The sequence below is a fragment of the Trachypithecus francoisi genome, unplaced genomic scaffold (genome assembly GCF_009764315.1).
Source record: "Trachypithecus francoisi isolate TF-2019V2 unplaced genomic scaffold, Tfra_2.0 Lachesis_group14, whole genome shotgun sequence".
NCBI lineage: Eukaryota > Metazoa > Chordata > Mammalia > Primates > Cercopithecidae > Trachypithecus > Trachypithecus francoisi.
Genome location: NW_022681459.1, coordinates 19038950 through 19044949, shown reverse-complemented (window position 1 = coordinate 19044949; position 6000 = coordinate 19038950).

The window sequence follows — 6000 nt, the reverse complement described above, 5'->3', positions numbered from 1 at the left end:
AGGAGGCTGAGGCAGGAGAATCACTTGAACCCAGGAGGCAGAGGTTGCAGTGAGCCAAGATCGCACCACTGCACTCCAGCCTGGGCAACAGCGCGAGACTCTGTCTCAAATTAAAAAAAAAGAAAGAAAGAAAAATAAATAAAGGGCTACCTCCTACTGTTTTAACCAAGAACTCTTCTCCAAGTCTGGGAATCAATCCCATACATAGTCTCTGTCTGACACCACGCTCAGGTAGGCCTCATCGATCTTGTTTTCTGACACTGATGAGCTCTCTCGGGTTCTTAGATCCTTTCCAGGTGTACACCATTGTCTGCACTCTATTTCCAGCCACTTCCTCCTTTCAGGATTTCACCGTTGCCTTTGACTTTTGCTAAAAAGTCTGAGTTTTTTTTTCCACCCTGAAATGCCTTGTCCTTTTGTCCTCTTTGTATAAACAGATGCTTCCTAATCATCTCCCTCATCCTAGGTCTTTGCCAACAATCAATCACCCAATTACAGTGAGATTCCAGCAATGTCTTAGAGAGACATTGCCTTAGTTGGAAGCTTAAATGCAGCCCTGAGCTTCCTTCCTCCATGCAAACCTGGGACTCTTCAAATTCTTCTCCGGTTATGTAACTGTAATTCCCATAGACTTTCTCCCAAAATGTTCATCATATAGTACCTTCAAGCATACATAACTCTAATAACTCACATTCATTTAAACATGCATTAAATTGAAATAGAACTATGAGTCACCTGGGACCCAGGCATTTCATTTCAGGGTTTAACCATTGCTTTCCTTTACGCATAAGCAGGTAAACCTGTTGTGTTAAGAAAGAAAATGCTTGGTGAAGAACGGAAATATTCTCACCCATATTACTGACATTTCAGCGAGCTTTTCCCAACCCAATCTCTTACTCACTGTGTGAAGGACTCTGAAGCCATAGAAACAGCAGAGCAAAAAGCTGAGTGTTTGCGTGCTTCCTCTCATGCCAAGGGGGCCGAGAGAGGGATGAAGGAGTGTGCCTGGACTGCTCAAGGAAAAAGCAATCTGAATTTGCTGGGATTAGGAGGAGGAGCACCTTGGAGATCCGTACTTGCTCCCTACCTACACGGTTAGCTACTGCAGCCACTAGCCACGTGCAGCTGTTTACATTTTAATTGATTAGAATTAAGTAAAATTTAAAATGTGGTTTCTCAATCACACTAGTCACATTTGAAGTGTTCAAGCACTACAGATGGCTGGTGGCTAGTTCAATAGGATGGTGCAGATACAGGACATGCTCATCATTTTGAAAAGTTCTAGTGCATCTCTCTGATCTATAATGTAAGTAATGCTTTTAAGAAAGACCAATATGAGAAATCTCTACTTTTTTTGTTTGTTTGTTTTTTGTTTTGAGACTGAGTCTCACTCTGTCACCCAGGCTGGAGTGCAGTGGTGCAATCTCGACTCACTGCAACCTCCGCCTCCCAGGTTCAAGCGATTCTCCTGCTTCAGCCTCTCAAGTACCTGGGACTACAGGCGCCCGCTCCCATGCCTGGCTAAGTTGTGTATTTTTAGTAGACATGGGGCTTCACCCTGTTGGCCAGGCTGGTCTCAAACTCCTTACCTCAAGTGATCCACCTGCCTCGGCCTCCCAAAGTGCTGGGATTACAGGCATGAGCCACTGTGCCCGGAGAAATTTCTACTTTTAAAATGAACATTGAGAAAATATAAAGTGAACTTTGCTGACTACAGTAAGAGTAAAACAATTTTTTCAAAAGAATTATTCCTAGGTGCTTTGTCAACACAAGTCAAAGAAAGGAATGAAAGACCGAGAGAAAAAAGGAAGAATAAGCAGATGGTTATCAGCACTAACGGGGCTCACCGAAGACCAAGGGAATCCATCATTTCTAAGGGGGTAAAAAAAAAAAAAAAAAAAAATGACCTGAGGTTGACTTGTCTGAAATCCTGTCGGGAGGCAGCAAGCACTTTGTCATTTGGAAAATGTGTACATGTGAGCCTGCAGGCACAGGGTCACAGGCCATGCTGGCCTTTGGTGAATCCATTTAAAAGACGTAATATGAGGGAGGAGATTGTTCCCTGTAAATAGCCCTTAACCCCTATTTACACATCTTCCCCTTTTCTTAAGACCACACTGGGTCAGTTGTGCAATAATTTATGAGGGCACCACTGTTGGGATGGGGGTTGGGGAGACACCCAGAGGCCAAGGAACTCTTGTCTAAACCTGCCAGGAGACAAACCCCAGGAATCTGTGATTTCTAAGAATCTTTGACATTCAGACTCCAGGGCTCAAATGTCTCCATCTGTCTGTGTTTTTAAACCTCTGCTTTCCTTGGTAAGACTCCACCCCTCACTCCACTACCAAATAGTAAATGGCTAGTGTGTATTGTACTGCCATATTGATTTTACAAGGATTTTGTGTGTATAGCGTCCTGCAAGAGTAGCCTCCATTTCTGGAATTCTACGACATTGTGAAACATGTTTGGTTTTCATCTTCTTTCCTGTCATATAATTCCTAAAATCCTCAGACCCTCCAAAGTGATGTCTTCTGTATGCAAATGATTTGACTGATATCTGACAGCCCCTAGGTAACTTTGGGATGAGGGCTGGTCACCAGAAAGACCAAGGCAGGATTAGAAGGTTGGGACTTTCGGCCCCCTTCCCAACCTCAGTGGAGGGGAGAGGGTTTGAAGGTTAAGTTGTCCACCAATGCCTAATGATGTCATCAATCATGCCTGCATAATGAAGCCTACATAAAAACCCAAAAGGACTGGGTTCAGAGAGCCAGCAGATAGCCAAACACACGGGGCTTACACATCCATGTGCCTGGACTGTGGCGTACCCCAACTCCACAGGTACAGAAGCTCTGGGCTCAGGACTCCTCCAGAACTTCCCCCGTGTATCTCTTCATCTGAGTGTTTATTTTTGTTGCTGTTGCTTGAGATGGAGTATCACTCTGTCACCCAGGCTGGAGTGCAGTGGCACAATCTTGGCTCACTGCAACGTCTGCCTCCTGGGGTTCAAGCAATTCTCCTGCCTCAGCCTCCCGAGTAGCTGGGATTACAGGCACCCGCCATCACGCCTGGTTAATTTTTGTGTTTTTAGTAGAGACATGGTTTCACCATTTGGCCAGGTTGGTCTCGAACTCCTGACCTCAGGTGATCCGCCACCCTCAGCCTCCCAAAGTGCTGGGATTACAGGTGTGAGCCACCACGCCCAGCCTTATTTGTATCTTTTAAAACATCCTTTGTAATAAACTGGTAAATGTAAGCTATTTCCTGAGGTCTGTGAGCAGCTCTAGCAAATTAATCGAAGCAAAGGAGGAGATTGTGGGAACCCCAATTTATAGCCGGTGGGTCACGAGCACAGGCAAAATAACCAGGGGCTTATGATTGGCATCAGAAGGAGGGGCAACCTTGGGGTACTGAGCCCGTGCCCCTGTGGGATCTGGCACTAGCTCCAGGTAGATGCCATTGAACTGGAGTACAGCCAGCTGGTGTCCGCTGCAGACTGATTGCTTGCTTGGAGTGTGGGGGAAACCCACACATATTTGGTCTCAGAAATCTTCTATGTTGATTGTTGTGGAGTGAGAGAATAGAAATAACATTTTGAGCTTGTTTTTACTCATGCTTTATAAAAGCCCTGAGGAAAATCAGCTCTGCTGACTGCTCACTCCATCCTACCTGCGTTGTGGGCTGGCGGAGGGGCAGCCTCATCCAGGGAAGCTCTAGAATTGGCAGGCCCCGCGTGAGCAGGACTGAGGCGGACCTGACTGGGCATGTGCTTTCTTATTCAGGAGACCCCAGCCGAGGGTGGAGCCACAAAGCGTAGGATCCCATCCGATCCGTGTGTCACTGCTCAGCGACAATGGCCGGGAGTTGCTTATAGCAGCTCCGCAGATTGTCAGCAGGTCCAAGACTGATTACTGCTAGCAGCAAAATCAGCCTGTCTCTCCCTCTGCCTCTCACTGTAACTGGGAGAGGGGTGAGGATGGGAGGCTCGCCCAGGCCTGGAAACCGGCCTCCCACCCTTCCTGTGCTCCATACCTCAGACTCCCAGACTCCCCGTTCTCCAGTCCCCCTGCAGGGCTGTCACCTACTCTCTTGTCAGAACAGGGAACCAGGAATGTCTTCTGCACCCACATCTGAGGGCTGACAAACTTCTGCATCTCCTGGGGCTCAGAGCACAACTGTCAACTCTTGGGATCACATGAACACATTATACACATTCCATTCCATTCCCGCACACACACCTATATGCACACACACCTATACGCACACACATACCCTCTCCAAACACATACATACAGCACATATGCCCCCAAACTCATATGCATACATATATACACATATACACCCATTACACACACACACACACATCCACACTTACATGCTTTTGAGAGTTCAGCCATTACCACAGTTGTTTTGCCTGGCTAAGCTTGAAGCTGCCTGTGAATAGGAAGCAGGCTGCAAGGTGGGGCCCAACTCACCCCCAACTCCTATGGCAGCAGCTCTGGACAGGGAGGAAGGCACCTGTGCTGAAGCCCTTCCCTCTTCTGCCCCATCCAAGGGACATACAACTCAGCCTGAGCTCAGGCAAGAGCAGGGTTTGTGGTCCAGGGTTTGTGATCATTCGGTGACATTAGCGTATCTCTCATTATCAGATGTATGATGTAATATCATATGGTCTATGATATCATATGTATGGCATATAAAAGGTGTGTGTGTGTATGTGTGTGTGTGTGTAGAAACCATGTCTATGAACAGGCCAACAAGAGAAGAGGCAGAGAGGATCAACGCAACCTGTTCTAACAGGAAGGCAACAGCATACTGTTTGGAAATTGGCCCCGCAGCAGAGCAATAACACAGCCCAGGCTCAGGGTTGGTTTGTAATCACATTTACGCAGGTGTCGGGCACTGTGTCCACTTTAGTACCAGTGAGAGACTCATGCTGAAATCTGCAGGCATCCAGCTATTTCAGAGAAATTGGGAAGAAACAAGAGCTGAAGGGACTGCAGCAATGTGGCGTTTTTTAAGGTGTTGCTAACTGGCTAATAATATCTGGGTTTTAGGGCATGCTGCACACACTCAAAGGCTCTGCCAACACAAGCTAATTCACCTGTACTCAGAGGTGGGTGTGCGTATGAACTGTTACCACTTCTGCTTGCAGAACCACTTAGCTCTGTCACACTTCTTGTAGCAACATGCCAAGGGATCGCTAAAAACACACTGGGTTTTAAATACCTGGATTTAAACGAATAGTGCTGGGAATCTCTGAGGCTGCTCATGCATTCAAATTACAGTTCTCCCTCTCCCCTCCTAGCTCCCGGCTGCTTTACATTCTTCTAGACTTGAACGCCCACTCAGATGTCTCCCTCCTCTACAAAGCCTTCCCCAGCTGTGCTTGCACGCAAATCGATCCTTCTCCATGGTGACCAACCATCGTGTTTGCCTGGGACTATCTCAGTTTAATACTGAAAGCCCTGTGTAGCAGTCAACCCTTTAGTCCTGGGCAACCTGGGACCTCAAGACTCTCACCATTCTAAAGGATGCATTGCGTATGATTTTGCTACTAATAATACTGTCTGCTGTCTAGTAATATAACCTAGTAATTTGTAATGAGTTTTTCTCAAGATTACAAACTGCTCAAGAACAAAGTCCTTTCTTCATCTCCTTGGAATATCTACTTTGGGCACAAAGAATTACATGTTGACTTCATTTCTTTTCCTTTTTTTTTTTTTTAAACAGAGCCTTGCTCTGTCACACAGACTGGAGTACAGTGGCACAATCTCAGCTCACAGCAGCTTCCACCTCCTAGGTTCAATTCATTCTCCTGCCTCAGCCTTCTGAGTGGCTGGGATTACAGGCAAGCCCAGCTAATTTTTGTATTTTTAGCAGAGAAGGGGTTTCGCCATGTTGCCCAGGCTGGTCTCGAACTCCTAACCTCGTGATCTGCCCACCTCAGCCTCCCAAAGTGCTGGGATTACAGGAGTGAGCCAAGGCACCCGGCCAACTTCC